Source organism: Monodelphis domestica, chromosome 3 (genome assembly GCF_027887165.1).
Source record: "Monodelphis domestica isolate mMonDom1 chromosome 3, mMonDom1.pri, whole genome shotgun sequence".
Taxonomy (NCBI): Eukaryota; Metazoa; Chordata; class Mammalia; order Didelphimorphia; family Didelphidae; genus Monodelphis; species Monodelphis domestica.
The window spans coordinates 176,033,372-176,044,511 of NC_077229.1; the positions used below are offsets into that span (position 1 = coordinate 176,033,372).

Below are 11,140 nucleotides of genomic sequence, written 5' to 3' on the forward strand. Positions count from 1 at the left end.
GATATCTTAAAAACCCATCCATGAGTGCATTTAAAATTGTATTGTCTCCAGTTCACATTTTCCATGTGTATTTGATTAGGTTCAGTCATTTTCTCCAATTTAATTTTCTTAAGTGCCATTTATATTTCCTTATATAGCACATCAAGTTTAAATCCAATGTGGGGATTATCCTGATAATGATAATGAGAGCAGATGGCCTAAGGAGTGTCATTATATCTTTTCAATTTCATATCTATTTGTTGTCTTTCTACTGTCATCTATAAATGCTCTTGAGATTGCTAGGTCTCACATCATGCTCCCTTCAGTTTTTTGTTTTTGTTTTTTACCCTCTATTAATTATTGCTTTGTTTTGTGAGTTGATTGTTGTTGTTGAGTCATTTCAGTACTGTCTGACTCTTTGTGACTCCATTTGGAGTTTTCTTGGCAAAGATATTGGGAATAGCTTGCCATTTTTTTCTCCCATTCATTTTACAGAAGAGGAAACTGGGACATCAGGGTCAAGTGACTTACCTAGGGTCACATAGCTAATAAACCTCTAGTAATCTAGTAAGCGAACTCAGGTGTTCCTGCCTCCAAGCTCTATACCAGTGATAGTGAACCTTTTAGAAATGTGTGCCCTACCCTGCCCCCCCCCCCCCCCACAAATGCCAGGTGTGCTCCAGCCCAGCCCCCCCTTACCCCAGACAGGGGAGGGAGAATTTGGCTGCTGGGCAGAGGGGCAGGTAAAGTGAGGAATATTCTCAGGTTCATGGAGAGGGGGAAGGGAGCAGCTCCACCAGAGGCCCTCTGCCTTTCTAGTAACAAACTCTGGAGTGGGGATCGTGTGCCCATAGAAAGTACTCTGTGTGCCATCTTTGGCACCTGTGCTATAGGTTAACCCATTCCTGCTCTATATACTCTATATGCTGCCCCACCTAGCTGCCAGTGAGTTGATATTGCTGATAATCTTCTGCCTTATTCTCCCTTAATGTTTTATAAATAAGGATGTGTTTGAAACAAGATTTGTCCTTGTCAAAACAAATAAATAAATAAATTATAGAGTAAAAAAAGTGACCAGAAACTCCCCATACTTTCTCCTTTCTAATTTAGAAAGTCAATCTGGAGTTGAGAGGACCTGAGTTCCAATCTCAGCTTTGTTATTTAAAAAACAGATTTAGACCTAGAAAGGACCTTGGTAGTTAATAGGTACCTCTTCTTTATTTTAGATGGGGAAACAAGTCCAGAAATGTTGAGAATTGTAATTTGTCCAAAGTCCCATAAGAAGTAGTAATAGTAACATGGTCTATTCCTGTCTTCCAACATCAGATTCAATGTTTCTCTTGAACGAACTGTTTAACCATATTTATCTCTTCTGACCTTCCATTCTTCTTCTGTAAAATGACAGAATTGGTCATCACTTTTTTAAGGTCTTGAACTCCTTCAGCAGTCTAGTGAAACTGTGAATCCTTTCTCAGAATCTTATTTTTAAGTACATAAAATAATATATCTGAGATGACAAAGGAACTCCACTACATTAAGATGCAGTGATCAGGATAGTTTAAAATTCATGGATACCAAGTTAAGAACCCCTGCAACCAACCAATCATTTAAAAAAACCTTTACCTTCTGTCTTACTATCAATTCTAAGACAGAGAAGTGGCAAGGGCATTCATTTGAGATTAAGTGACTTGCCCAGGGTCACATAGCTAGGCAGTATCTGTGACTAGATTTGAACGTAGGATAGTCAATTTCAGGTCTGGCACCCTATCTACTATGCTAGTGAGCTGCCCAACCACATGATTTTTGAGGACATGTTCAGCTCAAATTCCTAAAATCTTGTTACTCTTTTCCATGGTCCTCATCTAATGAAAATTCTTTGACTGAAGAGGATTGAGAATCATAAAGTTAGGAATGGGGGGCAGCATGGAGTAGTGGAAAGAAGTGTAGACTTCTAATATGAAAAGGCCTGGGGTTTAGGTTTGGTTCTATGAGTATTCTGTGACTTTAGACAAGTTACTTAGCTTCCTTATTCTCAATTTCCTCCTCTGTAAATAGGAATAGTAAGCTTGTGCCACCTAAGTCATCAAGTTTTTTTCCTGAGAATCAAATGAGACAAGATACATAAAGTGCTTTATAAACTATAAAATGCCATATTCCTAAGGTGGAGCAGTGAATAAGATATTGAGCTTGCAGTTAGGAGGACCAGAGTTCAAATTTGGCCTCAGACATTTACTAGCTGTGTGATCCTGGACAAATCACTTAATTTCTGTCTGCTTCAGTTTCCCTATCTATAAAATGAGAATAATAACTACCTATTTCTCACAGTAGTAGTGAGGAGAAAATATTTGTAAAGGACTTTGTAAGTTCTAAAGCAATCCAGGAGTGCAAGTTATTGTTATTATTAGTGAGAGAAGTTGATCAAGACATCCCTTATCAATTGATTGCCCCCAGCCCAATTGATGAAATCAAAGGAGATAAGAGACAAGCAACAACAGAGACAATCAGGTCTTAAACAAAGAGCGAAAATGTCCATTTTTTGTTAGCCCATTTCCAGATATAAAATTCTTCTACCCAAATTGATGAAGCTATAGGACAGTGAACCATTAAAAAGTTGACCAAAGTCTCTATTTTGTAGTTATTATGATATGTTACAACAGCATACACACATATATATTTACATATGTGTGAGTGAGCTATTATTATCATTCTAAGATATCAGGTTTTTTTTGTAAAAAAAAAATGTCACTGTAAAACTCAAAGCTTCCCTTCTAGAAATGCTATTTTAACTAGAGAGTAGGTTGTTGTGGTTTTTTTTTAACCAGATGCCATGGCTATGGATATTAGGCATTATCTGGAATCATAATAACAATATCTTAATGTATATAACATTTAAAATAATCACACACTACTCTCGTGAGTATACTACCCAATAAAGTAGGTAGTATAAATATATTATTATCTCCAATTCAGAGGCAAAGAAATTGAAATTCATTTTTTTTTTAAACCCTCACCTTCCGTCTTGGAGTCAATACTGTGTATTGGCTCCAAGGCAGAAGAGTGGTAAGGGCTAGGCAATGGGGGTCAAGTGACTTGCCCAGGGTCACACAGCTGGGAAGTGGCTGAGGCCGGATTTGAACCTAGGACCTCCCGTCTCTAGGCCTGGTTCTCAATCCATTGAGCTACCCAGCTGCCCCCTTGAAATTCAGAGGCTTCTCCGAGGTAAAAGTGGCATAGCCAGGATTTAAATTCTAGTTTCTGGGGACATCTAGATGGCTTAGTGGATAGAGAGAACCAGGCCTGGATATAGGAGGTCCTGGGTTTAAATCTGGCCTTAGATACTTAGATTAAAAACAACAACAACAACAAATTCGGGTTTGGGGAACTCTTCCTCCTGAGCATAGAAGTTGTCTCTGAGCTTTATATACAATTTGGCAAAGCCAGGGATTCCAAATGTTTTGATCAATTTGCTTTGCTGCAACCAATTTTTCTGGTCCTGTTTATGCCATGAAGTAGAACTCCAGCTCACAAGAGCAAAGAGGATGATGAAGGGAATCAGGAATATTTGGCCTGAAAAAAGAGAAGACTATAGGGAGAACACCTTGGCGATTTTCTCCATGAAAGAGACTTTATCTGTGCTCCCCAAAGAGACATTGTGGTACAGTGGATAGTGATCTAGCTTCCAATTCAGCAAGATCTGGGCTTAAGTCCTGCCTCTGACTATTTGATTATGAACAAGTTGGTCAACCACAATGTCTTGCTCTAGGCAAGATGCTAAAGCTAAAATTATAGAGAGTATACCAAAGGAGACGTTTTCTAACCTGGGAATTCCCTCTATAAGATGACAGGCTCAGCCTCTACTGCTGCTTGATCTCACAAGTAAAATCCTATTTATATGAAAAGTGTAAGTTGGAGAGAGTATGATAAGTTTAGACTAAATATAAGAAAAATCTTGGTCACCATGAGAATGATCTCAAAGTGGAATAACTTACCTTGGGAGTGGGTGAATCTGCCTTCACTGAGGGCTTTAGGTCAAGGCTGGTTCTATACACCATTAGAGGAGAAGTAGCTTGCCATAATAGATAGGGATTCAGCCTTAGAGTCCAGAAGACCAAGATGGTACATGTTAGCTGTATACTGTTTGTTATCCGGTATGGCTTGGATATGAGGCTCAACTTCTCAGGGAATTACATAATACTCTAAGACTATCAAGTTACAGGCAAGTCTACCTGGGTGGAGAATTTCCACCCTAGGAATTTCCATATACAGATGAAATCATCGCTTTGAACTAAAACTCTTTACTGCAGCCATTATGACGAAAGTTTGTTTACAATGCCTGATTCAGATGTAGCAAAATCTCCTAGAATCATTGATCTAGTCCAGGGGTTTTGTAACCTTGTTGAAGCCTCTGGATCTCTTCTCAGAATCACTTTGTTTTTCTTATCTAAACTAGAATTCCTTTAATTTTTTTTTAATTTGGAAAATTTTATTTAATTAATTTAGCGTACTTTTCCATGGTTACAAGATTCATGTTCTTTCCCTCCCTTGCCCCACCCCCTCCCATAGCCAACATGCAATTCCACTGGGTTTTACATGTGTCATTGATCCAGACCTATTTCCATATTATTAATATTTGCACTAGGGTGATCATTTAGAGTCTACATCCCCAATCATACATATCCCCATCGACCCATGTGATCAAGCAGTTATTTTTCTTCTGTGTTTTTACTCCCACAGTTCTTCCTCTGAATGTGGACAACATCCCTTCTCATAAGTCTCTCAGAATTGTCCGGGATCATTGCATTGCTGCTAGTTGAGAAGTGTAATGGTGAAGGGAATTGAAGTGTATTGAAGAGGTACAGGGGCTACTGAAGCATCTGTAACAGGGAATGAAGGAGTTGAAGGGGTAGAGGGAATATGGATACTGGTGAGGTAAAAGGAGAGAGATACCCCCTGAGGCTATCTTTGAAAAATGGGGTTCCTGAGAACTGGGCCAACTATAATAGCCTGAGGGGATGTCTTCTCTATTGATTGATGTTGAGGATATCCCAGGGAAGGTAAGCACAGATCCTCCTGAGAGACAAGCCTTCCCCAGACCAAGGTCACCTGGCAGGGGTCTGATGAGGACCATGTATGGTTGAATGCCTGTCCTTAGGTTCTGCTCCCTCTGTTCCCCTGAAATGATAGTCCTCCTCTTATCTGACTGAGGGTTAAATATGGTTTAATAATTTGCATAAATCAAGAAAGGGGATAGGTAAATGGGTATAGGAGACCCTTGCTGCTTCTTCAGCTGAGCCAAGCTGGATCAGCATCAGCTTAACTATCTTCTTCTTAACTAGTCACTATCTCTATCCTACTAAACAAAAGGCAAGTGTCTTTCTTGAGAAGGTCAGAGGGATAGAAAGGATCTTCAGGGTGACCCCTTGAAGTTAAGGGACCAATCCTTTCAGCAGCTTACTTTGACTTGTTCTGCCTTTAATGGATGATCTCACACCTCCAGGAACCTTCTTTTTTTTTTCTGGGTAGGGGAAATGGAGGCAAGGTAGTCCACAGGTTGGGATACAGAGCTCCTGGTCTTTGTTCCACACTCAGCTGAGTTCAGAGGGCAAAGACCTTTCCAATACCAATTTTTCCCACAATCCTCTTCTGTCACTCCAACTGTCACTCCCTCTCATGATCACATTCCAACTGCTGTCTGCTCCACCTCAGTGGGCAGAAATGCCAAAAGTTGATTCCGTTTTCTTTTCCACAGAAGTCCATTATGTTCAATTGTACCACAGTGTATAATGTCTCTCTGTGTATAATGTACTCCTGGTTTCACTCCTTTCACTCTTCATCAATTCCTGGAAGTCATTTTAATTCACATGGAGTTCCTCCAGTTCATTACAGAATTACCTTTTTAAATGCATAAAATAAAATACATCAGAATACAAATCAATTATATTGAAATTTTTGTTGCTCAGTCATTTTTTCAGTCATATCTGACTCCTCATTGACCCCATATTTCCCATCACAATGAGAACCATCTCAAAAGTAGAATAACTTATCTTGGGAGTGGTAGATTTGCTCCAACTGAAGGCTTCAAGTCAAGGCTGATTCTTTATAACAGTACATGAGAAGTAGCTTGTCAAAATAGGTAGAGGGTCAGCCTTGAAGCTGACCCCATTTGGAGGGTTTTCTTGGCACAGACTACTGAAGTAGTTTGCCATTTCCTTTTCCAGGTCATTTTATAGATAAGGAACTGAGACAAATAGGGGTAAGTGACTTATCCAGTGACATATAACTAATAAGTGTCTGAGCCTGGGTTTTGACCTTATGAAGATGAGTCTTCCTGATTCCAAACCCAGTATTGTAATCACAATACCACTTGGCTTCTATGCATATGTCTTAAATCATAACGGGACTATTTGGGGAAACTTTATTGTCTATGGGGCTTCTAGCCTACCTTTTGTCTGCTGTGATTCTGCCCTTAGGCTTTTCCTCAAATATACCGCAACAGGCTTAATTTCCCAGCTTCCAAATTCACCTTCACACACTCTTCTTGCCTTTGTGCCAACTTCCACCAAATGTTCCACATGTCAGCACACATTTACCACTCTTATGTGGAAAGTCACACCCAGGCACACTCACCACAACCACTGCCTCCCTTTTTGTTCTCTAGCAATCACAGCTTCCAGGCTGGCTTCCAACCACTTCAAATCCATATACCAACCTCCCTCTCATCTCTTGTCCCACCCTCCATTACTTCCTGATGGCCCCAAATCCCCTCAGGATTTGGATATATTGCTTCCTGTGAAACCCCACATTTCAATAGCAAAGAGGTAGAAATTATTTCTGTCCAAGTGGCAATATTAGGACCCACATTTTCCAGACACATCTGTATAGTACAACTATCATATATTTAATATATAGCATGTGCAAGGCCTTAGGAGAGATGCAAAGATAAGTAAGATGCAGTCCTTGCCTTAAGAGACTTTACAGCCTAGTATTTTCAATAATGCAAATGTATTCTACTGTAGGATATCATCTAGCAAAAGACTCCAATGTTTTCTCTTTATTTATCATATCATTCTTTTAAAGATTTTTTCTACTTTTCATTTTTTAAAATTATTAATAGAATTTATCCACAAGTGTCCAAGCCCCTTCCTACCCTCCCCACCTCACAGAAGGTACCATCTGGGAGACAGACATGTTCATACAAATTAAGTCTTTCAGTTTTCCTCCTTTCAGTTCATTCTCTGGAGGTAACATCCACAATTTATTACCCTAGTATTAATTCTATAGCTGTGTATGATGTTTTCTTGGTTCTATTCATTTTGCTGTTTGTTGTCCTGTATCTGTGATGGTGAACCTATGACATAGGTGACAAAGATGGCACACAGAAACCTCTCTGAGGGTATGCTGGCCATTGCCCATCAGTTAGTTACTAGAAAGGCTGAGGTACTTGGGCAGAGCTACTCCTTTCCCCTCTCCAAAGGGACCTCTCATCACCTGCCCCTCTTCCCAGCAGCCCAATGGGAGTGATGGAGACGCTCCCCTCCTTTTCTCCTTCCCTTGTCTGGGGTAAGGAGGGGCAGACACAGCATGCAGTCTCTAGAAGTTTTGCCATCATTGTCCTATATTTTTGCTTGTTTAGAACTAAATTTATTTATTTATTTTATCATGTAAAGTATATTTCCATATTGTTCATTTTTGTAAGTAAATAATCATGTAAAACCCCAAAAGGGTGCTTTTTTTCTCTATACATTATCTTAAAAAAACAACTTGTGAAATTATATGAGGTTTTTTTCAATATAAGTACTTTATTTCTAGAGAAAGGAATATTTCATTTATTTAGTGCAAGCAAATATAATATTGTCCAATCCTTCATTGAAAACTGTACGAATTTACTGGCAGATGTCCAGTGACTGATATGAATTAGGAAATACAAATATTCCTTATACACCTTAGACATCTCTATTCAGAACATACATAGAGACAGCACTGCTTTTTTCCACCTGTGACTCCCATCGGCATCCACCGGGGGGCAGAACATACCACACTGCACTGTTGCCTCTATCAGCCTGTTGAAAACGGCAACATAGGAGCGATACCATGATACTCCAGATCTGTCTTTACCCCGTCCATATCTTTTCTGTTTGTGAATCTTGCTAGAGGAAAGCCAAAACATTCATTCACTTTGTGCTCTTTCTGGGTGAGAGGATTCTGAGGGAACAAATGAACAAAGGCAGGACTTGAACTGGTCCCTCTGACATTATTTCAAACATATAGTGGAGATGTGAGAGCAAATCTTGACTTTTGGTTTTTTTTTTTTTAATTCTTCTGAATTGAACAAAAAGAAAAGGAAAAGAAGGGTACAGAAAGAAGAAGGGAAAGAAGAAAGTAGACATTTTTAAGGGCACACATCCAAATTAAAAGTAATGCCATAGATATATCCAAATTAAGGGAAACACTACAAACCCTTTATCATTGTTGAGGATTCCTACTTGGAATACCATCCATGAACTGAAAAAAACATTCTGTCTACAGTTGTATAAGTGATTATCATAAAGGCATTTGGAGGAAAGAGGGGAATTTTTATATTTAATGCAGGAAAGACATTGTAAAAAGCGCTCTCAATTAGAAGTCAAGTGACTTTCCTTCTTTGGTGTTGACTATATGAATTCAGATAAGTCACTTATCCTCTCTAGGCCTCAGTTTTCTCATCTGTGAAAGGGAGAGTGGCATGAGTCAGATACTTTTTTCTGTTCTGGCTCTAAGGTTTTATGATTTTCCTAAAATGAGAACTAGTGAAGTAGGTAGAATTCTTTTTAAATGGTTCATCTTTAAAAACACACACACACACACAAAAAAAAACCAACTTTTTTTTTTTTTACAAAGACAATGCTGAAGCAAGCAGGAGAGACTATATCCATTGTGATTTTAGGCCAAGAATCATTTAATGCTCAACAGAAATCTATCACATGTGAGGAAAGATCTTGAGCCACAGCAAATATGTTCATTACTTTGTTTCCTGTTTACCGATAACTTGTAACAGATAATAATTGCTTTGGGCAAAGAGAAGACAGAACAGGCTGGTGCAGATGCTAGTGGGCAGCTCTGCTATTGGATAGGAGGGTAAAACTCATGAACCATCATTAATAAGACTCCATATTGTAACCCTGATAGAAATTAAAACGCTGATAATACAGACCACAAGTTTTCATTTCCCTAAGGGAAGGGATGAAAACAAAATAAGAGAAGCCCTTCACTTGATACACTTGATAGCCAGATGTGCACAGGAAGATGTAAAATGAGTCAAATAATATCTATGTTTGTTTTATCTCTAACAGGTAAGAAGAAGACAAAAGTCATTTCCTCTCCAGCCCTACCCTTTGGAGGGAATGTGTGGTTTTGCGTCTTTGGCTTTGGGGAAGTGACTGAGCAGTGGCAGTAAAATGGGTTGAGAGAGGGGCACTGGGGTGTGTGTGTGTGTGTGTGTGTAGGAAAAGAGCCCCAGGAGCAAAAGTAAGGTCACAGCTTTGAATGAAAAGGATTGGTTGTGGGTCAGAAAAGGGGGAGAAGCAAAGAGAAGAGTACAAAAAGCACAAGGAGAAAAGTAACAGTAGGAGAATGAGGCCCAAAAGTGATAGGGACCAGAAAACAGCCAGTGAGAGGAAGGGGAATGGGGGTGGCAAGACAGTGGAATCAGTGCAAAAAGAGCCTCAATAATCAAGGTCTTTCATAAGAGAATAGGTCCAGGATTAGGGAAATATACCTAGAAAATATTTTTTTAAAAGGTCAATGAAAACAACAGGACAGGAAACTGAAGTGGAAGCAAGAGAGAAGGGGGAAAGAAAGCCAAGGGTCTGAAAACTAAGGCACATTTGTGAGGCTGAATGACAAAGAGAATCAAGAAGAATTAGAAGCCAAGCAAGTTAGAGGTTACCTGGAAGGGAGAGAGGAGACAGGGAAGAAACATAAAAAGGGAAAGAGATTTTTCACCAGGAATCTACCTCCTGGCACTCATAGTGTCTTACCTCTACTCCTCCTGCCCCATGTTGTACTAGCTATAAACAAGAGTATGAGATGATATCTTTTGTTGGGTTTTTTTCTCCCTGCATTAAGCTAAAAACTGTGTGCAATTTATTCTAACACGAAGGAAGAATGAGTGGGAAAATATGAGATATTAGGGGTAGTATAAATAGTATCCACTGAAAAATGGGAACCAGAAGGCCTGGGATCAAATGATGCTAACACGTGTTAACCTTGGGCAAGTCATAGGATTTTAGGTTTCTAATCAATGAAGGGGTGCAGCTATGTCCCTTTCAGGTGGGGGAGTCTTTCAGAGGGTATGGGGTAAGATGGTTAAAAGAGAACCAAACTACCAAAAGGTAGGAAAGCAAAGGGGAGGAGAGATGGGGGAGGGAAGGGAGTGAGAGGTAAAGAAATGGACTGGAAGAATGTTAGAACAGACCCAGAACGGGAAAGGGAAACAGTAGGGGAGATAGAAAAGGAGGAAGTTCTGAGGGTGGGAGGAAGAGACTAAGGGGAAAATGGTAATGGAACTGAGGATGGGAGTGAAGGTTGAGAAACAGAAACTAAAGACAAGCAAAAGAGAAAGAGGAGGAATGTTAGACTAGAGATAGCGAGGAAAGCTGAGAGCATAGCAATGTTGTGCCCTCAAACTCCTTGTCTCTAGAAGCTGAGTTGGGGGATTCTTAGGAGATACCTTTCCCCATTCCTGCAGCCTGAGGAGCAATAGGAAGCCAAAGTCTTCCAGGGGGAGTTTCGGTCTCAGGCCCTTACAGTGAAGTAGTTCTGAGGGGATTCAATGGCACTGAGTTGCCACCCTGAGGGAAGGGTGAAGAGGGGCAAACCCCAGTCTAGTACGCGGCCAGAAAGCTAACTAGGGCTTGCAGCCTGAGCGTTGAGACCAAAGGTGCGCCTTCTCGGAGCCGGCTCTTGGGGGCGCCGCCTTCGATTGCTTCCAACGGGTCAGCTCCAAGGGAGAGCTGGAGGTGGTTGAAGAGTTAGGAGGCGGGCAGGATGCAGCAAAGCACCCTTCGGCCCACCGAGGGGTCTCTGAGGCCGCCCCTACGTTCTGCCCTTCTCTACTTTTCTTTCCCAATCCCACAGCTGACTCCACATCCTCTCCCCCCACCCACCCCCGTCTCCGCTCTCC

The 11,140-nt window shown here is 40.4% G+C and overlaps 1 long non-coding RNA gene across 2 annotated transcripts in view; it reads left to right on the forward strand.

The window, feature by feature from the left end:
• LOC103098759 (uncharacterized) overlaps positions 1–10,734 on the forward strand; it is a 54,250-nt gene extending 43,516 nt beyond the window's left edge. Inside the window, exon 3 of one of the 2 annotated variants that reach the window (XR_008917558.1) lies at positions 9,309–10,734. This is a non-coding gene — a long non-coding RNA (uncharacterized LOC103098759). Of the gene's footprint in view, positions 1–4,713; positions 6,060–9,308 lie in introns of those variants that run through there. The other variant, XR_008917557.1, reaches the window with a different exon arrangement.
• Positions 10,735–11,140: the final 406 nt, after the last annotated feature.